The sequence below is a fragment of the Miniopterus natalensis genome, chromosome 11 (assembly GCF_054644295.1).
Source record: "Miniopterus natalensis isolate mMinNat1 chromosome 11, mMinNat1.hap1, whole genome shotgun sequence".
NCBI lineage: Eukaryota > Metazoa > Chordata > Mammalia > Chiroptera > Miniopteridae > Miniopterus > Miniopterus natalensis.
In genome coordinates this window covers 34,967,537-34,993,932 of record NC_142091.1, presented here as the reverse complement: position 1 = coordinate 34,993,932, position 26,396 = coordinate 34,967,537, and the positions used below count along the sequence as shown (strand labels likewise).

Below are 26,396 nucleotides of genomic sequence, written 5' to 3'. Positions count from 1 at the left end.
TTCCTCAGTCACCCAGGAGTATAATAATCATGCCCACCAACCCCACAGGGTTAGTCCAAGCACCCGGGGGAGAAAGGCTGTAAAGACACCATCTGAATATTCCTTATTATTGCCTATGTTCACAAGTAAGAGACGCCAAGAACTGAAGGCATGGAGGGGCAGCCACACTCTGTCTAGGGTTCCTGCGTCAATCTTCGGGAATTGGGCCTCCTAGAATATCCTTTTCTGAGTTGCTTGCTACTGGAAACAGATGTAACTCTTTTAGCCCTACATGTTATAGCCAAAGCAATAAAAACACAACTGGCTTTTCGATTTTTTTTTAATACAGACATTCCCAAAGCAATCTTACATAAATGGTTCTGAAACAGGCGGCAGAGACAAAGGGGCTGAGTAGAGAGATGGAACCCAACCAGAGTCCTGCTTGGGTCACGGACAAAGAATGCTGAAACCTTGGCCCTCTGCCTCCTGAGTCCCTCGAATCTGACTTGGGCAGAAAACCTCATTCATTCAGAATCCATTAATTCTGGTGATTTAGACTTGGCCTCAGCTGACCTTGCCACTGTTCTATCTGTGAAATGCAGGCTGGCTTAGAGGGAAAGACCATGTGGTGCACAGGGAAGCACACTAGCTGGGCGGCCAGGAGACCTGGTTTACTCCAGACCCCGCCTCTTTGTAACCTTGGACGAGGCCCCTTCCTTCCCCAGCCTCAATTGTCATTCCTGTCAAAGGACAGCGTTGGATGAGGGGCTGTTCCTACCTCCCCTGATTCTAAGATGCTATGACCAGTCACTTCCTTTGGAAAGTCCTCCTAATCCCTTGAAGAATGTTTGCTGAATGGAACAGGTATCTGTGAAATTAAAGCATATTTAATCACCCAAGGGAACAAACTGTGTCAGAGCAAGTTGGAAACACTCATGTCTCTGCCCCAAGGAAGTACAAAGCATTTCAGTATTTACTAAGCCTGATTCATAAATATTTTCACCTGTTTGCATCTAAGTATTTACATATATAAAAGCAGTAAATAACACTATCACTATAGAGAGCAATTAAGAGCATCCACATATGCTAGACTCTATACTAAGTGCTTTATATACCACAGTGATAGTATGATGTAGGTTCATCACCCCCACTTTCATACAGAAAACTACAGTTCCGAGAGGTTAAGTAACTTGCCCAGGGTGACACAGCAAATGTTTAAAGTAGGGGTCCAACTCCATCCACTGTGGTAGCATCTGAAGATAACCCATCATCTTGTAAACAAACACTGGTTTATGAGTATGCTCTGTCTTTCCTTGTAGTGGACATTAACTTAAAAAAAAATTTATTGAGCAATAATTGATATACAATACTGTACGTTTTCATTGTTTACCTTGATGAGTTTTCACATCAGTATACAACTGTGAAAACATTACTTCCATCAAGATAGTGAACATATCCATCATCCCCAAAGTTTCCCCATACTCTCGTCCCCTTTCATATATCACAATATATTACTTTGCATTTTCTAGAATTTTATATAAATGGAATCAAACAGCACATATTTTTTTTTTGGTCTGGCTTTTTCTACTCAGTAAAATTATTTTGAGATTGGTCCATGATGTTGGGTTTATCAAGAATTCATTCCTTTTTTATTGCTGAGTAGTATTCCATTGTGGATATACCACTTTCTTTACCCATTCACCTGTTGATGGTCATTTGGGTCATTCACAATTTTTGGATATTACCAAAGAAGCTGCCATGAACATTTCTGTGTAGGTCTTTGCATGTAAATATGCTTTCGTTTCTCTTGGTAAGTGACTAGGAGTGAACTGTCTGGGTCATAAGCTAGGTATATTTAACTTTTTAAGAAGCTGCCAAACCTTTCTCCATAGTAGAAGCACCATTTTACATTTCTGTTGCTCCACATCTTCATCAATACTCAGTATGATTAGTCTCTTTACTTTTAAGCACTTGAGCAGGTTTTAAGTCATATCACACAGTGGTTTTAATTTCCATTTCCCTAATGACTAATGATACCAGGCAGCCTTTCATGTGCTTATTTTTAAAAAAATTTTTTTAGCTATGACATGAAAATTTGACAAAAATAACAGTGCTGATTACCATGTATTAAACTGTTACCCTACCATGTGACAGATACAGTGCTAAGAGTTTTACATACATATCATCTCACCCTTATGACAACCTAATGAGGATGGTATTAAGATCCAGGTTTACAAATGGCGAAATTGAGACTCGATGACCCACGTCTCAGTCAGTGGCAGGGCCAGGTTCCACTTCAGGCCTCTGCTCTATAACCTACAGGGTGTGCCTGCCGTTAACACTGCTCTTGGGCAAGGCTCACATCCTATATCTCAGGCACAGTCAGGACTCTGGAGCATATCAGACAAGGGAAGAAAAAAACACAGGAAAAGATAGACACGGCGCACAAATGTAACCTTGCTGCTTTCTCGCCACTCACAGTCATTCCCTATTTGCTAGGAACACAGGACAGTTTAGCCAAGATACACTGTGGCTGAGCCCTGATCGATATATCAATACTGTATAACATTAAAGGCAAAAGAGATATCTGGAAAGTAGTTAACCGAGATCCTCAAATCTAAAGACAGGCGTGAGAACGTCGATGTTTAGCACATTTACGTTGTGCTGCATAAATCACTTAAAAGAACTTTACTTTTGCTTTTTAAAAGAAGGTGTATTTCATGTTGTTGACTCTTAGGCAAGCGCTGGCTATATGCCTAGGGTTGTCTTTAGCCCAGAGATTAAGTTGTGGTAGCAAGGGCAAAGCCCTGCGGCGCACGGGAAGGCCCAGCAGCCGTGAGCAGGCCGGCCAGCCTCTCTGGGCTTCGGCCTCATTCTCTGCGCTGCCGGTGGCTCCGGCGAGGCCGCCCCCTCGTTGGCCTTGCGGTGCCGGGATGCCGCGGTCTGTACTTAAAGGCTTGTAGGAAACATGGAACAGGAGGGTGGGAGGAAATGTGACAATGTAACCAGGAGAGCCCTACCTAAACAGAAGACATTTCAAAGTTGCATTTGGACTTTAAAACCTTAACTCTGAGCTGCGGTGCTTAAGTTCCGTGTCTACAGAGTGACGCAGCCCTTCGAAGAACAGTCTTCACGTCTCCTGCCCTCCTCGAGGATGCTCTTGACTCTCCGGCTGATCCTCAAAATGTGACATCATTGCTACAAGTCCAAGCTCCCTAGTGTCCTTCCTTCTTCCAGAGGTCACCTCGTTCTAACCCAGTCCCGCCGTGGATTCTCTTTTCCAGAGCTTCCATCCCTTTTCTCAGGCTCCCTCCTCAGCCCAGGGAGTCCTCCCACACGTCCCCATTTGGAGATCTCCCCAATTCTTGGAGCCCATTCAGAGGTCTCAGGAGTGGGTGGGGGGGCTGGGTGAAAAAGGTGAAGGAATTAAGCAAAAACAACAACAACACACCTTCACAGACAGACAACTGTATAGTCATTACCAGTGGGAAATGGGGGTGGCAGGAAGCAGGAGAGACTAAAGTGGGGATACCCGGTGATGGAAAGAGACATGACTTGGGGTGGTGAACACATACTACCATATACAGATGATGTGTTATAGAACTGTACGCCTGAAACCTATATAATTCTATTAACCAGTATAACCCCAATAAATTCAATCATCAATCAATCAATCAATCAATCAAGTCTCTCCTCTCTAAAGCTTTACACTGTTGGTCTCCAGACAGATCTTGCCGCCCTGTAAACTGCACTCTCCCCGGCCATGGTGCCTTCTTCCAGGGTGGCCCTTTCCTTCTTTATATCTCATGGAGTGTTTGTATTAGCAATGGGTTATCTGTCCTCCCTCCTAACCAGCACTGCCCAATAGGAGAACATAAATGAGAAATAATTATGCAAAATAATATAAGTAACATGAACCTAATAAAATAAAAATAAAATTTAAAGTGCTATTCTAGCCCCATGTGAAGGACCCAATAGCGACATGTGACTAACAGCTACCACACGGGAGGGCAAAGACATAGTACCTCTCCATCACTGCAGAAACTTTACTGACAAGTACAGGTCTAGAGTATCTCTTTGCGGAAGGCTTCTCAAGGGTGGTGAACTTGCTTCTTTAAGGTGCAATTGATATATTTAAATAAGCAAAAGACACAGGGATTGCAATATGGGGAACATGGAGAACTTCAGGAATTCGGATACTACTGATTGCAAGATGCCGCTTCCAGCTGATGAGTCACAGCCAACCAAGCCAGCCATGTGCGTATAAGCTGGCTCTGAAGGCCAATGTGGTTATAAGCTGGCTCTGAAGGTCAATGTGGTTATAAGCTGGCTCTGAAGGTCAATGTGGTTATAAGCCAGCTCTGAAGGTCAATGCTGGCTCTTATGAACCTCTCCAATCTATTCTCCAATTCCATCACCCAATGCAGCATCCTCTGCTTGAGTCCGACTGGAATAACTTGATTTTACATTTTCCTGTATATCTGAATATGCTGTTCCCGCCACCTGGAATGTCCTCAACCGTCCCCCTGCCTAACTCTGATCACCTTTCAACACAGTTCAAGCTTCAACTCCTCTGTGACACCTTCCCTGACTGCCTCCACGCAGAGGTGCTGACCCTCCCGTATGCCTCCTGGTATATTTATATCCCTCCTCAGTCACTCCTTCACATGGCCGTCCCTTCCAACACACTGTGACTCCCTTGAAGGCAGGGGTTGTCAAATATGAATTAAAAGATTTTGTCGGTGAATGACTGCAGAGGAGCCCAACCTTGTGTCTAGCAATGTCAGCATCACCTGAGTAAACGTGTGGCCTCCAGAGGTACCACCTCTGAAGGAAGCCAGACTCCTTGGATTGTTTACGCTCAGGCCATATTTATAAGAGGCTTAGCTTATAAACATTTGAAGCATAAGGAGGAAAGAAGCTCACGGCCGGCAGCTGAGCCATTCTCCTGCCTTGAGGACAAATACATCTAAAGCAGTTGAGGAGATAAAAACCTACTTGGCCATATTAGGGGGGGTGAATCACTTCATAAATTATATAATTGTCTGACTGTTATGCTGTATGTCTGAAACTAACATAAAATAGTATTGAATGTCAACTGTAATTGAAAAAACCCCCAAAACTACCTGGCTTTGCTTGCAAGCCATGGCAATGCTGAATTAAGAACCCAGGGCACCTCCCTCTACCTGCTGAGTCAGTGGCCTTTGTCTGCGAGGTGAGTCACCCCACAGCTTATAAACCACCTAAGCGCTTGGGAGCAAGGAAGCCAAGCTGCTCATGTCCACAGGTAGGGGTTCGGCTCCTTTGCTCCATGTAAGAACCGCACCCAGAGCAACCACAGCACAGGGATGGGACGGGGTCCCTCCTGCCTCATTCGAAGGCAGCCAGGTCAATCCCTAGTTCTTTCCTGGGGGAAGGGGGCCATGGTAGAATCTGAGTGGCTGTCAAGGAACTTGCATTCTAGACTTGAAATGTGATATGAACTTTACAGTGCGTTAAAAATTGGCTGTGTCGCTAAACATTGCCTCAGTTTCCTCATTTTGAGGTGAAGATAACCTGCAGCTCCCAGGTCAGTAATGACTAGCTGAAGAAATTAGGCTCTGCCACATAGTAAGAGTTCAAACCATGTCAGCCACCATCCCTCTCTTGATCCTTCGGCCTGATGTCCCATAAACTAACTGGCTTTGCGGGTTCAGCCAAGGCCCTTCCTTTCCTGAGTCCTCAGTTTCTCCAGTTATATAGGTGAGAAAATTATTCCTCTCTTCCCTTCTATATCCAAGGTGTGGGGGTTTGGGACATGAGACTTCCTGTGTGACTGTGTGTGTGTCTGTGTGTGTGTGTGCATGTGCACCTATGAGAGAGAAAATATGAGTGCAAAACCATTTTCTTTTAGTTCCATTAATGGAATAAGACAGATTTAAATATTTTGATTTCAAACCACTGTGTTTTCTTTGTTCCATATATTATTTTAAAAGCTTATCCTTGTCTTTTAGCTGTTTCAACTATTGCAAATCCTCCCACAATACAAGGCAAAGGTTTTCTCCCTCCTGATGACTTAGCATACAAAAAAGGCAAAATCCTTAGTCTTTGTATATAAATTCTTTGATGTTTCCGATAAAATAGGTTGGAAAGGGTTGGAACAGAAAACCACTCCATTTATCTGAGTGACTAATGCCTTGGAAAGAGAAGGCAGACTGCAGCTTCCTGAGAAGGTCAGCAATCAGTTTGTACAGGCCTGCTCTCCACTCTGACCACTTCTCCAAGACGGGGACAGCGATCATAACCTTATCCATTCATTAATCCACAGAGTCGACTTCCCAAAGAGTTTTTGAAGGGACCCTACTATTAGGAGATGCTCTGCAAACATTAAAAAGTAAAATCTCATGTTGGAAGTTTGGGAACTCTATGTGGTATTTATGTCTTGGAGACTCACACTGTCATAGCAAAGGCTCTGAGAAGTCCTGCAGTGCAAGAACACTGCAGAACTTTAACCTGTCCGATTTGGCATTTCTCGATCTTATCTGTGCACACGCAAGTTTGTGTGTGCGTGTGTGTGGGGGGGGTCTTCTCCCTCATGGAACATAAAAGCAATTACGCCCCTCCACACACCCACATACCCTCACAATACAGAAAAAATGCTTGAAACCCAGTTCCAGGAATCACAATGGCAAAGGTAACAGCATGCCCTGCAGCCAGTCAGAGCAACTCAGGTTCAATCCCAGCTCCTCAAGTCCTGCAGCCTAGGGATGTTATTCAACCCTCCAGAGTCTCAGCTTTGCCCTAAGTGAAAACTGTGCTGCTATGTCCACTCCTGTCTGCCTGTGCGTGCAATGCAAAAGCATCTGGCACGCAGTAGGTATGTTAAAAATGTGACTCTCCCTCCTCTCTCTCTGCAAAATCACAAGTGGAGACATTTGAAAGCACTCTGGTCATTTTTTAAAATGCTCATAAAACTTTAAATCAAATTATTTCAAAAAGCGCCCATCTTGGAATGTCATTCCATTACCTGGTCTGCATGTTTTCATAAATAGAGGCGTCAGGGAAAAAAACTGGCAGGGCTGCTCTGAGACATGCAGATGTGAAGGAGACCCAGGATTTCACACAGTTACTCGGGATTTAATACCAAGGAAGCTGCCTGTGTCAAATATTACTTTATGCAACCGAAAGTGATATGACTTGATAGTCATAAAGTGCATTCCAATCAAGATACAGCTGTTGTTACCATTACTAACAACTGTTTTATCCCAGCGTATTTTATTGAAACCATAAGGATGGGCACATTTGAAATAAGCATCCCCAGGTAATTTTCAGAAGGCTGTCTCGCACAGAGTCCACCCAATCATTCCGCCAGCATTTTCACGGAGGCAAATGAGGAGTTTCACAAGCTGGAAAGAGCCATCTCGGGACACCGTGATTAAATAGGAGTGAACGGGACAGGATACAGAAAAGGAGTAATCTTCTCTGGCTCCGAAATAAAACCAGATTATCAGCCAGCGAGAAAGTATCTCTGCGGGGAGACTTGATCTCAATCTACAGTCGGATTCCTTTCAAGCCTGGATGTCTTGAAAATGCCCATTAAAAGCCTATGATGGACTTAATTACGAGAGGCAGATAATAAGAGTTGAGTTCATTCCCTCCTGTTGCCTGGGGTGGTTTAGAGCTGCCAATCATCTCCCGCTTCAAAGAGGCTCAAGGTGCGGACACCACCTTCAAGAGGATGGCTGGATTGTGAGGTAGGGGTGCCGACCCATAAGGTGGCCCTGACAGAAGGGGGGCCTTCAAAGTGCACTGAAGGGACCGCTTGCTAACAGCAGCGGCGGTTTTACCACTATCCCAATATACAGGGTTTGAGCCAAGAAACTCCCTCATCCCTGCTTCTCATTTCTTAGCTTCTGAGGTCCTTCCTCCCACCTCCACTCACCTCCACACTGTTTGGGTGTGATTTTACATGATGTCCTGTAAACTATGATGTGGCCTTGACCTACACACACACACACACACACAGAGTAAAGGACAGCAGAGGAAAGAGCTCATCTCAGTAGAAGCAGCATCAGCTCTGGAATCAGAAAGACCCAGATTTGAATCCTGTCTCCCTCCCTTCTTGCTGTGTGGCCTTAGGCAAGTCACCTAACATCTCAGAGCCCCCATTTTCTGTCTGTAAATTGCAGACAAGGACACGCCACCTAAGTTTAATAAGAGGCCCCTGGTTCATAACAGGGTACCTGATAATGTCATTCCCCCAACTGGAGAGCAGAAACCTTGCAGCCAATGTTTGTCAGCCTCCATTGTTTCCCATAGAACAACTCCCTCCGTCCGAGAAAAAAACTTAGAGAGGCCAGCTGAGAGAGAAAAATGTTAAATAATTCAGTAGCACTAACATCAAGTCTGATGTAGGTATAAAAATAGTTACAAAACACCACACTCCTCTTGTTTTCATTACAGCAACCTTGGCTCCCTGGTAGGAACAGGAGCTAGGGTCTGGCCTGAGGCTGAGGCTGAGGCTGAGGCTGAGGCTGGGGCTGAGGCTGGGGCTGGGGCTGGGGCTGGGGCTGGGGCTGGGGCTGAGGCTGGGGCTGGGGCTGGGGCTGGGCCTGGGCCAGGGGAGCCTCATCAGGCTTCCACTTTGGCTCTTCTAATTACTCATCTTTGTACAAAGGCAAGGCAGGCATCTGCTTGTCACCTCTGTATTTTAAACCTTCAGATAGGTGGATTATTTTTGAATTGACAGCATGCTCAGCTGGGCTACTGGAGCAGAGAATTCTGTATGTCCTGCCTTTGGAAGGAGACCAAGCAGTGAGCTCTCCAAGGATGCTGGGCCTGATGCCCAAACTTCAGTTCAAAGGAGCAGGCAGGTAGGCTGCCCTGAGCCTAACTGGCCTGGGTCACACAGAGGGACTATGTTGTCCCTAAAAGTACAGATTCAGGGAAGAGAACAGGAAGCTTCCAGCTGGAGAACTGACATTTCCTAAGCTCCTACTATGTTCCAGGCACCCTGTCAGGTACTTGACCCATATTACTTCCTATAACCCTCACAAGAAACCCCAAATTAGTTGCAAGCTTCTACATTTCACAGATGAGGAAACTGAGGCTCAGGGAAGTTAAGGGACCCCCCCCAACAAATCCACCAAAGACTGAAGGCTCAGACTGAGCTCGTCTGATTCCCCAGCCTTGCTCTCTGCTCCGTGCCCTCCCTAAGAGCAGAGCACGTGGCACAAAAAGGTCTTCATGAAATATTCAGCTGCATTTGTAGCTCCGAGCCAGATCTGAACGCTTACTCAGTGCATTTTCTGCAAAGGAGCTGCATAGAGACAAATTTCCAATTCATACTTAACAAGACAGGGAAACAGGGCCTGTTGTCGGCCTGCTCCGGGCATGGGGGCAACTCTAAGTGTGCGCCAGAGCCTAGGCACAGGGACTGCTGAACAGAAGGCCAAACACACTGCTTCCCGGGGCCGAGGGCCTCAGAGGGCCTCTTTGGCCGACTTCATAGGGAGGAGAGGGAGCAATCAGCAAGGAAGAGGAAGCCAGGGGGCGTAGAGGAAGAAGGTAGAATAACAATGAACGTTTCTTGTCCTTTCTGAAAAGGTGTTCCCATCCTTCAAGCCTGGCTCCAAACACTTCTCTTTCCGAAGCTCTCCCTGCTCCCCAGTCCACCTGAGGGTGGGGGCTCTTTGTCTGATGTGTCTACTTCATGCTAGGCTCTGTGCTAGGAGCTCGATGAGCGTCACTCCATTTTATCCTGGAAGCAGGTATTGTTACTCCATGTTAAAGAGGAAGGAACTAAGACTCAGAGGTTGGCTAATCTGCCAAAGATCATATAGGCCAGGACAGTGGCTCTCACCCAGGGATGGTCAAGAATTATCTAATCGCTGGTGCTAAAAGTAAAGGGGGTGGCTTGGCAAGGACTTAAACTGAGGTCAGTTTGACTCTTAAATTCACGATGTCTGGTCATCTCTGACTTCTATCATGAGCACTTTGAGGTCTGGGTGGCCGCTCCTGCCCTTCTGTCCTGAATGACATGGACTCCAGGGCGGAGCTCACTCAGCAAGCTCTCACTGACCGATTAATCAGTGTACTGAATAATGGTGCCAAAGATCCAGATGAGCAGCCCCACCCAAGGGAGCCAGGCATTCTGTAATCGAATCTTTAAAGAGGACGGTGAGTCCATATTCCCACCCCCTACAAGAAGCTTTCCAATACCCTGACAGGTCCTGCTTGCACTCCTCCCGTGATGGGGAGCTTACTCCCCGACAGGCAGTCCAATGCTTGGTAGGATACTCTCTCTGATGCTGAACTGAAGCCAGCTCTCCACTCAGCCACGGCCTGCCTCAGCCTCTGGAGCCCTTGTGGAGAGACTGCTGGTTAGCCCCTACGAGGCCAGCCCTGAAGTCCTGGTCACGTTCTCCTGACTCCTGGAATGGTGAAGCAGAAGAACACAGACTTGGATCCAGAGAGATCCAGATTCAAATCCTGCTTCCACTGTTCCTATGGCTGGTGATGAAGCATCACAAGTCTGCCTGGCAGAGTTGCTATGTTCAGCACACAGTAGGCAGTTCAACACACAGTTGGGATCAAGTGGCCTAACCATCTTAGCTGGCAGGGTCTGCTCATGTAGACCTGGCTGCCCTCTCTGGTGTGAGCTCTCTGACACCTGCTGGCTGGCCTTCTGCACATCACATCCTCTCTTTGGCCTCTGCCTGCCTGTCTCTGGGGTCCACTTCTGAACAAGTGAGTTTCATTCCATGACTAAGGGGATGGGAAACTGAGATGGGTTACAACAACAAATCAAGAAATGGCAACCAGGAGAGTTACCATAGCAACACTTTAACTTGAGAAGTTCTAAGAATATGCTATAAATCATAGGCACACGCATGCACCTAAATGTGCTGCCTTAGAAACCTTCTTTGATGCCTGAGACCGCCACCCAAACGCTAATGTAGAATGAATTTCCCACCCTATTTCCCACCTTCAGGGGTAGGTTGTGAAGGGAAATTCTTCTAGGAACCCACATTAATCCTTGCTACACGGTGTCATTCATCAGTGCAGGCAGGCATCGGGAAAGGCTAAACGTCTTCTCTGAAAAGTTTTGGCTGCAAGTTCAGAGCCATCTAAAGATGGTGCATATCTTGCTCACAAAGTACACTGGGCAAGTCCCCCACCCCTCCATTTCCTGTGCACTGGCTGTGAACTGCTCCAGGGGAGGGGTATTTGCTTTAGGGTCAGGCAGATCTGTGCAGGAACCCTGGCTCCCTGACTCGCTGGGGGGGTGACCTTGGGTGAGATGTCTAAGGTGTCCGAGCCCCCTTCCTCCAGTTGGAAAATGGGGCTTGTGGTAAGAACTAAATGAGGTGATGTGGGCCAAATGCAGCACAATTCAACAAAGATCAATAGCCTCTTATTGGCAGACATTCCTCTAGGCACTAGGGTTACTACCTCAGTCAATAAAGGACAAAGATTGCTGTGTCGTGGACATTCACAATGGTCATGGAGGGACTAAACAGACAAACGGACAATAGCCAGACCATATATGAAAACAGAACTCTGATCCCCTAATCTCGGCAGCAACCAGCCCAAATGGGCAGTAACCTGCCCACTTTCCTAATGTTGGCCCCCACTTCCGCCTCAGGTTCAGTAAGAAAGGACCAGGTCTGCTTCCCAAACCAACCGCCTATAAATCCACTGCCAGTTAGCCCGCCTCTAGCCTCCTTGGGCCAATCAAAGCAGCCCTAAAGCCTTCCCTTTCTTTGCTATGAAGCTTTCCCACTTTCCTACCTGCCTTGGAGTCTCACCAAAGACAAGAGATGGTGGCTGACTCCCCTGTTACAGCAAGCTCTGAATAAGTAGCCTCTGCTTGTTCTCATCTGAGTGGTCTTCTTTTATTTCCATAGTTAATAAACATAATAAAGACATAAATTATGTAGTATGTTCTGCCCTTGACCTGCCCCACCCCACCCTCAGATTATTCTTAACCAGCAGACGGTGTGACCTGACTAAATTATAAAGCATAGTATCTGGCACCATGGGAAGAAGAAAACATAGAGTAGAACAAGAGAGGTCTTGAACACTGGGGGTGGGGAAGGGGGGTTACCAGTGTAATAGGAATGTCAGGATGACCCTTGCTAAGAAGGTGCTATTGGAGTCAAGGCTTGGAGCTCGGTGACATGGAGAGCTTTCCAGGCAGAGGAGCAGCCCTGAGGCAGGAGTAGGCCTGACAAGTTCCAGCAAAGCATGGGAGGGAGGGATGAAGGCGGGAGGTATGGGCAGAGATGTGGGAGAGCTCTGGGTTTTGGACCTTGTATAAGGACTATGACCTTTACTCTGAGACAAATGGGAGCCGTATAGGGGTTGGCACAGAGGAGTGACATGTTCTGATTTATGTCTTAACAGGATCAGTCTTGCTGCTGTGTTGAGAATAAAGTTCAAGGGGTCAAGAGGACAGAGCTGGGAGCCCGGCGAGAGAAGACACCAAGATCATCCAGGTGAGAGAGGATGGGGGCTTCCCCCCACCAGGGTGGTGGATGTGCCAATGGTGAGAAGTGTTCAGGTTCTGGATATATTGTGATTATGAGACTAAAGTTTAAGAGACACTTTGTGAGTACGTGTCTTCTTCCTTTCATTCTTTCCTTAAAAATAGACAGAGACCTTCACAGATCCGTCAACCCTAATGGTCTAAGGGCCATCTCACCTAGAGTGACACAGTTCAGCACGCTCTGGCCCGGCGCTGGGGCGCCAGTGGGGGATGTCTGCTCAGGGTTTCTCCAGAGATACCCTGGTGCCCCTAGAGAGTTACACCTCCCCGCATAAAATAGGAATGAAGATCGACAACTTCCCTGATCCAACTCCTGGCAGACTACAGGGAACTTGGCTCAACCCTTCGGCGGGGCCATCCAGCAACACCTATCAAAAGCCCTATAAAGCTGCATAATCTTTGACCAAGCAATTTCAACTCAAAAACTTGGGCTGAAGAAAATGAATAGACAAGGACATGAAAATGTTGATCTCAGCATCATTTACAGGGGTGAAAATGTGAAACTAATAGGAAACTGGTTAAATAAATAATGATATATCCTTATGATGAAATACTACATGGCTAGTAAAAGTCACATGGGAGAGAAAATGTAATGGCATGGGGAAATGATCAGGGCATGTGAGGGTTACAAAAGGATGTATATAATCTGCCCCAAATGGTCGTGGGGTGGCGTGGGGGGAGGGTAATAGTGAGGGCGGATAGAATTCTGGTGGAAACAGCACTGGAGAGAAACCCAAAACATCAGGAGGAACTAACTTTACATGGCAGGATTATGGGTTGTTTTCATTTGTTCTCTGGGTTATCTTAAGTTTTCTAATAAAAAAAGAAAAGAAATGAATTAAAAACGTAATAAATGTTATAAAATCTTCAAAGTAATAGTTGTCCTAGTCATGAAAATCACTACCTATTCCACAGTGTTCCATGAGGCTTGCTGAGTGTGAGGATGGGAAAGAAGCCTGGAATGGAGTGTTTCTGAGGCACTATGATAACCGCCTTACTGCAGCTGCCACCACTGGGCCACCACAATACTGATAAATGGATGCACAAAACTGACTGGCTCCATTTGCTCCGTGACGCCCCACATCTGGCACTCCTGAACCTGGGGAGATGGGAAGGAGAACAGAGAAGCAGGAAGGGAGATCAAGGTTTTAGAACCTGTGGGCCTTGGATCAGTAGCATCCGCCTCTCCCGGGAGCCTGTCAGAAATGCAGAATCTCAGGCCCACCCTTCCAGCCACTGAATGTGCATTTTAACCAGTCCCCAGGCAGTGCCTAAACACATTCAGTTTTAAAAGCTCTCCCTAAGAACATGACACTTTTTCCCACTTTGAGATGAACTTGAGGTGAACTCAAAAAAAAAAAAAAAAAAGCAGCCAACTGTGTAGAAAGTTTTCTCAAGAAAATGCTAATTATCTAAAAGACCTAAAATCAACCTACCCACTCAGAAGTACATGTTGAGCCTCCAGGCCCTTGGGCAATGCCAAGTCTCTGGCACCAACCCTGGAGAGCTACCACCATCTGATAAGTTTTGTAGTAAACCACAGAGATCAGTCATTCCCTCTTCTAACTGGGAACCCTGAACCTCCAGAGCCTAGCTGGCTGGGCATAGAGTTGTGCAAGAATGGTTAACAGGACTCTAAAAAGAGCAAAACCAAGTCAAAGGAACATTTGGACATCTCCAGGCAAGGGACAGGCCTTTTCCAGCGCTTGGAATGCAACTATGCTAGTATGAAGGGGGGACATGCTGAGTGCGACCACTTTTCTGACCCAGACGCTTCAGTTTGCCAGAAGGCAGGAAAGGGGTAGGAAAGAAGCCTTGACTACTATATTCAGTGTCCCATGGCTCAAATAAATCAGGCTACCCACCTCATACATACGTGACTCAACATGGGATCCCTCTATGTTTCTTTAAAGTAGGGAGGGAACAAATACTTAATGAGGCCCTACTCGTACCCATGGTTTCTTAGTCCTGGCTGCACTATAGTTTCATCACCTGGGGAGCTTTCCGGAGTTCTGATGCTTGGTTCTGTGCTGGTCTTTGCAAAGAGCTCCCAGGTGATTCTAATGCATAGCCAGGGTGGGGATCCACTGTGTTGGGCACTATGCTGGAACTCAAAACCTAGCATCTAACAGCAGCTCCGGGAAGCAGGCAGAGAATATGCAGACCAGGCTGGTCTGGGGTGGCAAAGGGCAGAGCCAGAGGCAGAACCCAGATCCACTGGCCTAAATCTAGAGCCCTTTGGTTTTTCTCAGGGATGCCAGAGGTCCTCTCAGACCTGGAAGAGGCTCCTTTAGACCCTCTGACCCCCGTCCACACTTATCTCCACCACTAAACTGTGCTGAGAGTTCAGTCTAGGCTCTGGAAGCCAGAGTCAGAGGACCAGGAGCTGAGTGGGTGAGGGAATAGCAGGAAAAGTAGCAAAGCCAAGAGCTACTGTCACATGGAAGACTGCCTAGTAGGCACTGTGCAAGTTCCTTCGCAAATCCCACACAATCCTTGGGGGTAGATACTTCTACTTTCCATTTTATAAGTGGGAAAAAAAAGATGGAAGCTCAGGAAATCTAAGTAACTTGCTTGAATTCATTCAACTACCAGGTGACAATGCAGAGAATTCAACCCAACATCTGTTGGCATTTCCCACTGTCTAACAGGGCGTTAGAAATCATTTGCTTCTTTAGTTACCTGTATGTGCCAGATGTTCTACTGAAGTAAACACTTAATTCTCGTGTGTGAGTTGGGATCTCTTGCTTCCCTTGTTGATAGATGAGGACATTGAAATACAGAAGGGTTGTGCAAAGTTACATGGCAAGGAGGTGAGGTCAGGGTCTCAGCCCTGTCCTTTCAGGTTCCAAAACTGATGTTCCTCCCCGCAGTCCACCGCTGCTCAGTCTGAAACACCTGAGAGTGCACTAGAAACGGACTTAAATGGCCATAAAGAGGGATTAAAGTTTGACAATAGGAAGCATGTCCTGGCCTTGAAGATAGACAAACACTAGGCTGGATAAGACAAGAATTCTAAGATCGCTGCAAATGGGGCCAATTGGGAGCAGCTGGGAGTCTCTGACCACTCAGTGTGCGTCTGCCTTCAAGGTCAGGACGTAACTTCCCGGTGTCCAGCCTATAGTCCTGCTTCACAAAGCCTGCTCTGAAAAATATATTTGGGATTTAACAGCATAGTGTTTAGTATTTTTTTAAAGCATAAGTTTTATCATGGCATTTTCCCATGCCACAAAATCACGGTTTCAAAAACATCATCTAATCTTTTGTAATATCTCACTGTTGGGCTCTGCCATACTTTTCTTATCCAACTGTTTATCTCTTTTTCACTATTATAAACAACAGTGCAATGAACATATTTATTCTTACAGCTTTTCTGCCCATCTCAGACTATTTTCTTTGGCCAGATTGCTCGAAACGGAATACTGGACTGAAGGAAATGTGTCTCAAGGACTACTGACAGTTGTTGCCAAATTGCTTTCCTCGAAGGGTGTGTTGATTTGCATTTCCACCAGCAGCAAAGGAGAGTACCCGTCTCCCAGCACCCTCTCTAGAACCCAACATTGTCTTAGAATCTTGGTTAATAAGAGAAGTAAGAAATAGTAGCATGAGTCTGCAAAGATGCAGTGTTTAAATAACCTACCTGTAGTCATATAACCAGTATGTGGCTGGACCAGGGATTGAATTCAAGTTATTTAGCTTCAGGAGCTGGCTCCCTATCCAGTGCCCCAATGTACCTAGCCACAGCTTGGGTTATGCAATGGTTGTTACACGTCAGCTCTTATTTGAGGAAATTTTGCATAAGAGGTCCACCAGGGCAGGGATCTTTACACTAGTCTTTGATTATCCCAAGCTTCTAAACAGTGTCTCAGAACTTTCTGCAATGATAGGAATGTTCTGTATCTGCATTGCCTAACATCATAGCCACTATCCTCTACTGAGCACCTGAAATCTGCCTAGTGCAACTGAGGAAGTGAATTATTATTTTTATTTAATTTTAATTAAATTTCCTTTAAATTGGGACTAGTGACTACCCCATTGCACAGCACAGTGCTAGAATATCTAGTGCATCATCCAATAAATACTTGCTAAGTGACAGACTCATGCAATCTCAGTCCACCTACCTCTCCCCTACTTCCCACAAGGCAAGACTTTGCCTCTTTCTCCCTCATCTCCACGTGTCCACTTGTTCACTCGAAGGCAGGGTTAATGTTATTTATCTGCCATGTGGGGGTGATGTGAAGATCAGCTAATTAATGTTTGCAAAGAGCTGCACTGCTGACTGGTTCTCAGAATAATTGCACGTTAATAAAACGTTTAAACGACCAATTCTCATTCAGAGGCCAAAGCAGGGCCGGGTTTATTTAGTAAAAGGCTGGTTTCTCTGGCTCGCCCTGAACTGGATCCTTCCACTGGAGGCCCCATCAACACCACCCGCTTTCATCTTAACGGCTCCCCCAATCAGAAGATACTGACATCTACCTTTGCAATGGTTTTGATGTCACCATTTGATGAGTAAATTAATACTACAAACGAGATCTGGGAGGGCGGATATTTAACCAACTTGAACAAATTGCTTTTAAGCTCCTAAGCACTTTAATTGCTTGCATGATAATGACGCACATTTTTAAATGTCTGGATCCACTCTCAGAGTAGGCCCAGTAAAAGGACCTGTGAAGGCAAACCCTTTGCTAAGCACTGTTTTTATTAAATGGCAGTTTCAAAGTTACAAAGTAGCCATTCTGGGAAAACAGGAGACAGAGAGGCCTCTGATCAAATGCTAGCGCTAGGCGTATAACCTTCGACACACAGCTTGCCTTACTGAGCCTCAGTTTCCTCATCTAGAACATGGGGCTCATAGCAGCTACCTGACACACAGAAGGCACTCAATACATGGCACATGGTTGTTTTGCTCTTGGCCCTTCTTCGGACTCCTCCCTCCACAACTGGACAAGACGATTGACTATGACCCTGCCCTGTCTTCCGAAATGAATATGCCAATTCTGGAAACACAAAGGGAAAGGACAGACGCCTTCCTTTACACTGCTGATCTATGAAAATAAGACCGCTCCTCTTGACGTCTGGTTGTCATTATAATCACTTTCTCAAATAATGTCAGAGTAGGAAGTCTCTTGAAACCTGGCTACTCCAAGTGTGGGCCAGGGGACCAGCGGCATGGCACCACCTGGGGGGAGGGGTGTCTGTCAGAAATGCACATTCCTGGGCCCCATTCCAGACCTACTGAACCAGAACATGCATTTAGCAAGACTCTTGAGTAATGTGTGTATATTAAAGTTTGAGAAGCACGACCTTACAAAACATCAAATCCACTCTCCTCTCTCAACCTAATTTTATAGAGAGGGAAACATTCCAGGAATGGGCAAGCATTTTACCCAAAGGATAATATATTGGTTGCGACCCTTTTGTTTGAATTTCAAGGGTTTCAAAGACCAGACTTTTAGAAATCAACAATCATTTTACAGCATGAATACTGGCTCTTTGAGAGAAAAACATTCTTTTTTAAAAAATTATTGATTTGAGATAGAGAGACATCGATTTGTTGTTTCACTTATTTATGCACTCATTGGTTGCTTCTTGTATGTGCCCTGACCCAAGATCGAACCCACAACCTTGGTATATCGGGGCAACACTCTAACTGACTGAGCTACCCAGCCAGAACAAGAGAAAAACATCCTTAAAACCTAGTGTTCTGGAGGATCACAATGATTCACTGATTGCATCCGACATCCTATCCCACTGTGGGCCTAGGCTACGGAGCTCCCATCCAGGAAGCAAGCACAGGACTCAGGGGTGGGCCAGGGAGCAGGAACACTGCTCAGCTGCTCTTGAGATTCTGCTACATTTATGTCCTGTTCCCTTTTTGTTTTCCAAATGAAAGAAAAGCCCTGATTTGATGTTCAGAACATGACAAGAGACAAAAACATTCCCTCACCTTCCCTAGTGAAACCAGAGTGGTGTCAGTATCAAAGGCAGTATCTAAACACTTGTCAGGATTCAAAGTCTGCCCCTAGTAGAGTGGGTTTCCTCGTTGGTGACCGTCCCATCCAACAACCCCGAGGTGACCTCTCTATGCAATCTAAAGGAAACTTTCTGATGCCTCCTGCTGAGCGCCAGGACACCTGGGAAATGGGAGGACTGGACTTCCTCCACTGGCTCCGCTGAATTCTTTGTCCGATGGCTAGTCGTCTAACCACAGGGAACAAATCTTTTCTGGGTCACAGAAATCTGACACATGAAAGAGCAAGACTGACAAATACACACTCTGACTGAACTGGCCCATGCAAGGATGGGACCAGATCCCAACTCCTTCCACTTTGGAAACAGCATGTAGGCATGTTAATTTCTTTATTTTTTTTGTTTATTGTGCCCAGGGACCGTGAAGAGAGGCTGTTGGGCTGATTTCCCCAGTAAAATGCCATGCAGCAGGTGGGGATAAGCCTGCTGTGGGCTAGTCTCAACTGTTTCCTTTGTAGGATTTCCTAGGTGGCCATTCCAAGGCCTCTGAACCAAAGGGAAAGGAGAAGGGCTGGGAGGGAGGAATCCCCTGCCTCGGCAAAGGCTGAAGACACACACAGTTCTCCCAGGAACTGTTTGTCATTCATCATGGAGCCAGGCCCACCTACAATACAGAGGAACATATTTACATATTTCAAATCCATTGCTAGCTGAAGCTCTACAGAGTGATGATTCGAAGACAGCCAGGGAGGAAAAATGTTCTTGGAAAAAGGATTTGCCTATCAGTTTAGCAGAACAGCTCAAAGTTATGCAAATCCCCCTGCTCGAGGTTTGATTGCCACCCCTCCCTCCCTCCACTACATAGACTCCAAGCTGGCAAGGGATTGCAACATAAACAGCCATATTCTGGTTTAAAAGAGGGAGCAGAAATCACAGTGTGCCCTACTGCTTCTCATGTGTGCCAGAAGTCTCAGCATTGCATCTGCCTTTGACCCTGAAATCTTTCTTTCTAGGAATTTATCTTAAGAAAATATGAAAAATAGAATGTGTACAAGGATAGTTATAACAGCTTTGTTACAATAATAAAATACTAAGAGTAAACAAAAAGTCAAAGTGTAGGTACTGTTTAAATAAATAATTTAAATAAATTATTAAAGCATTGGAGTTCTATATAACTATTAAAAATGTCACCATGGGGGTAAAGTTGTAACATGGTGAGATTTATCTTTAAATGATAGATAATAAGCATCTAAAATATTATAACTATGATCTCATTTTTTTCTACATTTACTGTATAAAGTCACAAGGTACAACCCAAAATGTGGTCAAACTTAATTTATTTTTTCCTTTCTCTGTATTGTCTTACTTTGCTACAGTGAACATATATTACTATCGTAATTAGATATAATTAGATGTAATTAGTATTATATCTAATTACATAATTTGGTAATTAGATAAAATAAAGACAAAAGTTGGAAAAAACTGTGACAAAGTAATAAATCTATAACCCACAGAGAACTAAGCATCGACTTTATACTATTTCTTTAGAAGCTTTCACTTATGGAAAACTAACTTCAGAGATCCATGTATGCTTGGTTCCCTTGGAACCGATGCATATGTTACTTTTCAAAGTGGCCCCATTGCAATCTGTCAGTGCGAAGCAAAGATGGATTCAGCTATTAGTTACAATAAACCAGGCTGATAGACCACGTAAGAAGGCACGTAAAAATCAGCCACTTAGATCTGGAATTGAGGTTGATTTACCCTGCTAGGCTCTTGGAATCAAATTTGCAAGGAGGTTATTTAAATCCCATTGTTCTTTTGTTTCACTGTTTTGATTCATGGATGTGGGAAAATATACTGGGACAGGAACAACAGAAGGCTTGGGTCCAAGTACAGGACCCAGGTGAGGACTGGCAGGCGAGTACCCAGGCCCCAGGTGAGGATTTGCCCCATGTGCTGACTCAATCTCATTTTCCTTCAACCTCTATGATCATTTAAGAGTGTGAGTGGTCATCTTGAGTCCCTTGCTTGTGTTGCCCAACAATCTTTATCTGAAATTCCTAACCACTTTCTTTCGCATATTTGTAACTTTTGATCTGGAAATAGCAGGTTATATAACATGCCAATCTGCACAAGGATATAATTTCATCAGAAAAAAAAAAAAAAAGGATTCAATGAGGGACAAATTCTAACAAAACTAGAAATGGCTTCTCTAAGAAAAGAGAAGATATTTTTGTTTCGAGCATTTGAGCTGGTTTTAAATAGACTATGGGTGCAATGTTGCTGGTTTTGGGGGGGCTGTTGATTTCCCTGCTCTCCCCCCACCCAACAAATGGGCAATGTTGTAAAGGGATGAAGGAGATGGAAAGGAATGATCGCCTGTGAATAGCCTACAATGTGTCAGGTTTATGTACAATAATCCTTACAGTGTTGCAAACACTGGACAGTATCTTTCCATTTTACTCACGAGAGAACTGAAGTTCTGAAGATAGCTTGCCAATGGCCCGCCACACAACCATAACGCCCACATAGTAAATTAAGGGGTTAAAGTCACATTCCATCAACTTTACTCCAACAAAACCACAGAGGTGAGGAGATTATACCTCAAGAGTCAAATCTACTGGACGAGATCCCTTGGAGCTCCACTGGCCCACTACTACAATGCCCAATCTTCTACTGCAACACTTGTTCCATGGGGAGCTCACTACCTCATGTTCCAGATCATTCCATTCGCTGTGGATCTGTCCTCTGATGATTCTTCAGGCTGAGCACTGGTTCTGCCCCCTGGGGCCTGCACTGAGCAAGGCTAGCTCTTCTTCCCCCATGGTCCACAGAGCGGTTTACTGGCTTCCTGCACCCATTCTACCCCCATCCCCAAAGACAGGCCTTCATGAGAACAGGACGCTGGCAGATGAATCAGATCTCTCTCTCTGGAAAACAGAACCTCTCCATTCCTGACAACTTGTCCACCCAGGGAGATGGCTAATTCATGGGTTAACCAGCACCCTGCCCCCACTCAAAGACACATGCTGGGAATAAAACCATCCCAGGATTAGTTCCCTAAAACTATAAGAACATCTATGTCCTTAAGTCTTGCCTGAAGAACATGGGGGCCTTCGATTCCCCAAAGATTTGCAAGAAAAGGCACTGCCAAGAGGGGACACTCATTCATCCCAGGAAATCAGCTACGGCCGGTCCAGTTCTTCTATGTGGAAGGACTTCCAGTCCGCACCCTAACCAGAGAAAACGGATTCTTTCTCACATTTCCGTATAACGCCTACAAAGAGGGCGTTTTGGGGCGATGTCTGGCCTCGCTGCACACCTCCATCCCCAGGACACACACACACACACACACACACACACCCTCCATCCCCAGGACACACACACACACACACACACACACATACCCTCCGTCCCCAGGACACACACACACACACACACACACCCTCCATCCCCAAAACACACACACACACCCTCCATCCCCAGGACACACACACACACACACACACACACACACACACACACACCCTCCATCCCCAGGACACACACACGCACCCTCCATCCCCAGGACACACACACACACACATACCCTCCGTCCCCAGGACACACACACACACACACACACACACACACACACACACACCCTCCGTCCCCAGGACACACACGCACCCTCCATCCCCAGGACACACACACACACACACACACCCTCCATCCCCAGGACACACACACACACACACCCTCCATCCCCAGGACACACACACACACACACACACACACACACCCTCCATCCCCAGGACACACACACACACACACACACACACACACACCCTCCGTCCCCAGGACACACACACGCACCCTCCATCCCCAGGACACACACACACGCACACACACCCTCCATCCACACACCCTCCATCCCCAGGACACACACACACGCACACACACACACACACCCTCCATCCCCAGGACACACACACGCACACACACCCTCCATCCACACACCCTCCATCCCCAGGACACACACACACGCACACACACACACACACCCTCCATCCCCAGGACACACACACGCACACACACCCTCCATCCACACACCCTCCATCCCCAGGACACACACACACGCACACACACACACACACCCTCCATCCCCAGGACACACACACGCACACACACCCTCCATCCACACACCCTCCATCCCCAGGACACACACACACACACACGCACACACACACACACGCACGCACACACACACACACACACACACACACACACACACGCGCTTCCACCGCCACCAGCTGTGCAAACATCCCTCCTAACTTTGGCAAGGAGAGCTCCCAGGCAAGCTTAGCGGTAGGACACCCGGGGCGCGCCGGGAACCCGAGAACCCGGGCCAGGCCGGGAGAGGGGAGGGGGGCGCAGCCCGAACCCCGCACCTCAAGGCGCTCTGGGCGGGAAGGGGGCCTGAACGAACCAGGCGCCGCGGGCTCGGGTTTCCCGCCCGGGCCCCGCCCCCGAGGAGCACCCAGCCCCAGGCTCTCCGCAGACCGCGGCCCGGGGCGCGAGGGGCCGTGGCCCGCGCGGCCAGCCCGGGGTTTCTGGGAGCAGCCGGAGGCCGGCGGGCGGGAGGGCAGCGCCCCGCGAGCGCGGAGGAGGGGCAGCGGGAGCGCGCCGCCCCCGCGCACGGGAAACAGGTTGCCGCGGCGCCCCGCGCCCTCCCCGCGGCGGTCGGGCCGCGACCCTCCTCCCGCCGGGGCGCAGGAGCCGACCCAGAGCCTCCCGGCCTCCTCCCCGGACCCGGGCGGCCGGGCGCGAGGCGCCGTAGCAAGGTCAAGGCGCGGCCGGCCGGCACCCGGGAGGTTTCCCGGCCAGCGGGAGCTTTGTTAAGGATCATGGCAGCGGCAGGGAACCCGAACGGCCCCACGGGTCTGCGAGAGGGAAGGCTTATTGCACAGCGCGGAACACACTGAGCCAGACCCGGGGTTTCGGGGAGAGGGAATGCGGGGTTTCCGGGCGCTTGCAATGTGGGGAAAGCACCCCCCCCCCGCACACCACCACCTCCCGGCCGCGCGGGGGGAGAGTTCAGGGCCGCTGTCCCCCGACTCCGCTCGGCGTTCCGCACCGCTCCGCCAGGTCTAGGGGCGCTTATCCCTCTGCAGGCGAAAAACACTCGTGCTGGGGCTTCTCTATCAAGGACCGTCCGCGCACTCCGGGCTGCGGCGAAGGGGAGGAAGGAGCGAGATGCGGCGAATAAACGCAACAGAAGGAAACTGCCTCCGGCGCGGGAGAGAAGCGAGAAGGAAGCCATACTCCGCACCCGTCCCCATTAGCGCCCGGCCGGCTCAGGAAGCCAGGCTTGGCCACGTAATGGTGGCTGACCCTGGCAGAGGCCAGCACGTTCCCCCCCAGCCCCCCGCCAGAGTGGGCCCGGGAGGCTGGGATGCTTGGCACCTCCAAGGGGCACCAGGGTCCGAGGGGCGGGTTTCAGACACGTAAAGGGCACTGGGTGTGAAAGATGGGGAGGGGGCGCTCGGAGAGGCAGAGAAGCGGGGCTTTGGGGCTTTGCAGTTTCCCAAGACACAAAGTCAGTTTCCCAAAACAGCATTCCCTGGAAGCCTCCCAACACCCCCTCGGGCTCTGAGGGCTCAGTGGACCCTGAGCTCTGACCGGCTTTTTCTCTCTGATCACTTCCGAATACCACCCAATCCCTGCCTGGATAACCGGTTCCCTGGGGACAGCAGCAGCAGCGTTCAACGCCCGTGGCAGACGTGGGCGCCGCCTCGGCGCGCGGCGTCCTCCTGCTCCCCGGTCCCGGGCTGGGAGCGCCCCCGGTACTTACATTCCCCAAGCAGGCAAACTTTCAGGCTTGTCTTTCGCGAACCCGGTGCTCGCATGACGCTTCTGGGTAATCACGGAGGCGGTTTATGTAACTGCCCGCGACGCAGGTCGGCAGAGCTCCCTGCGTGCGCGGCCGCACGGCGAACACACGGGCACCCCTCGCCCCCGCGCCGGTGCCGAGCGTGCCCGCCGCGGCCTTCCTCAGGGCAGCAGGGCGGTCGCGTGGGCCGGGCAGGCACTACGCGCGCACGCGGGATCCGGCAAAACCCGGGCTGCTGCTCTACGCCACTTTCGCGGCACCGATCGCTTACGGATAACCGCACGTCTACGAGCCCTTTCTCCAGGGCTTGGGAGGGGGAAGGTGGTAGGGACCAGGGGGTGGGCTGGCGCGGTTCTGCAGAGGGCCCCGCACACGAGTCAGTAATTGAGTAATAATACCCTCGTCCACATGGACCGGGATGCACAAATCGCCTTCGCATCTCACCCTGAAAGGGGAGCCAAGTTCCAAAGTTAGAGACCACGCAGTTAAATTTCCAGTACTTTCCAACCTGGCCTAGGCGGGGGCAGGGCAAGATCCGGCGGGCAGCCGCCAGCGGAGCCCACCCTACCGCCCCGCCTCCGGGGACTCACCAGTTGAACCTCCAGTGGCCCCCAGTAGTTGGCTGTGTCTTCCCCTGGTTGCATGTACACGCGCGCACACACACACACACACACACACCAGGATACCACCTTCCCGTCTGCTCCACCAATATAAAGACTGCATTTTTAAATCTCGAAGAAAATGACTAAGGAGCTCGGTGATCACATTTCAACCCCGAGCACAGTTCCCGAAGCCGGGGGTACTAGTAGTCACACACACCCGCACTCGGAGCGCTCCGAGTGTCCACCCAGCCGCCGCAGCCTCAACTCTATCCGAGGGGAACATAAACACCGCTGCAAGGCGGCGGGCGGGGAGAGGCGAGCGCCGCGCCCGCCGCAGAGGGCGCGGGGCTGGGGGTCCTGTCTCCGGGTTCTCCGCTCCAACCGCGGCACGCGCGGGGCCACTGCAGCCGGCGCTAGCCCCGCAGGGTGGGCTGCAGCCGCCCGAGCCCGGCGCCGCCTCGCGGGCTCCTCCAGAGCCCGCCCGAGCCCTGGGGCAGGCGGGTCTGCAGAGGGGCTGCGGTCGCTGGGGCCGGGGCGGGAAAGGGGACCCCGGCGAGGCAGACGAACCCGGGGCGCGCCGCCTATCTCCCACCCGCCTTCCCGAGTCCTGAGCCCGCGCCCACCACCCCGCTCTTCTCTCACCCTCGCCCCCAGGCTCCGTTCCGAGGCGGGCTCAGGCGGCTGCAGCGGCGGAGGTTCGGGACTCCAGACTGGATCGCCTGGCCGCCAACCCGCGCCCCAGCCTCCCTCCCTTCCTCCCCTGGCGCGGGCCAGGGGTGCAGGCAAGATTCCCCCGGAGCCCCTGGCATCCGCGCGAGCTGCCCGGACCTTGCCACAGCTAGCGCGCGCGGAGCAGCTGGAGAGGCGGCCGGGCGCCGCCGCGGTCCCCAAGGCGCTTTACCGTAGAGCGGATCGCGCCGCCTTACCGTGGCTGCGGTCGGCCACCGCCGGGGAAGCTGGGAGGAGGCAGGCAAGGCACGGCGCCGGGGGCTCCTCCAGCTCTCGGCGGCGCGGCTCCTCGGCCCCGCGAGCCCGAAGTGGGCGCCCCGGAAGGAGCAGGTCCCGGCTCTGCGCTCAGCTCCAACGAGACCAACAATAGCTCCCGCGGGGAGCGGAGCCCCAGCGAGCCTCCGGCCGCGCGCACGCCGGGCTCCGGCTCCCGGCCGCTCCCGGCCGGCGTCCCTGCCGGCACCGCTGCCCCACATGAAACAGCTGCAATCCCGAGGCTTCTGGGGGGTTGGGGCGGGTGTGTGCGTGCGTGTGTGCGTGTGTGTGTGTGTGTGTGTGTGTGAATAGCTCCCCTCCTCTTCTTCCCCTCCCTGCCGGTTCGCCTGCCTGCCTCTGTCCCCCACACTCGCTCTCTTACACACAGACAGAGAGGGCGAGCGAGAGAGACACACACACACTCACACACACACGCACACGCGCACGCAGGTTA

At 49.3% G+C, this 26,396-nt stretch overlaps 1 protein-coding gene across 1 annotated transcript in view; it reads right to left on the bottom strand.

Moving 5' to 3' along the window:
- Nucleotides 1-26,092, bottom strand: part of TENM4 (teneurin transmembrane protein 4) — a 660,554-nt gene extending 634,462 nt beyond the window's left edge. The window contains 1 exon segment of the mRNA XM_087821630.1: nucleotides 25,885-26,092. The gene's annotated coding sequence lies outside the window, so the exon portion shown is untranslated.
- Between the last annotated feature and the right edge of the window lie 304 nt (nucleotides 26,093-26,396).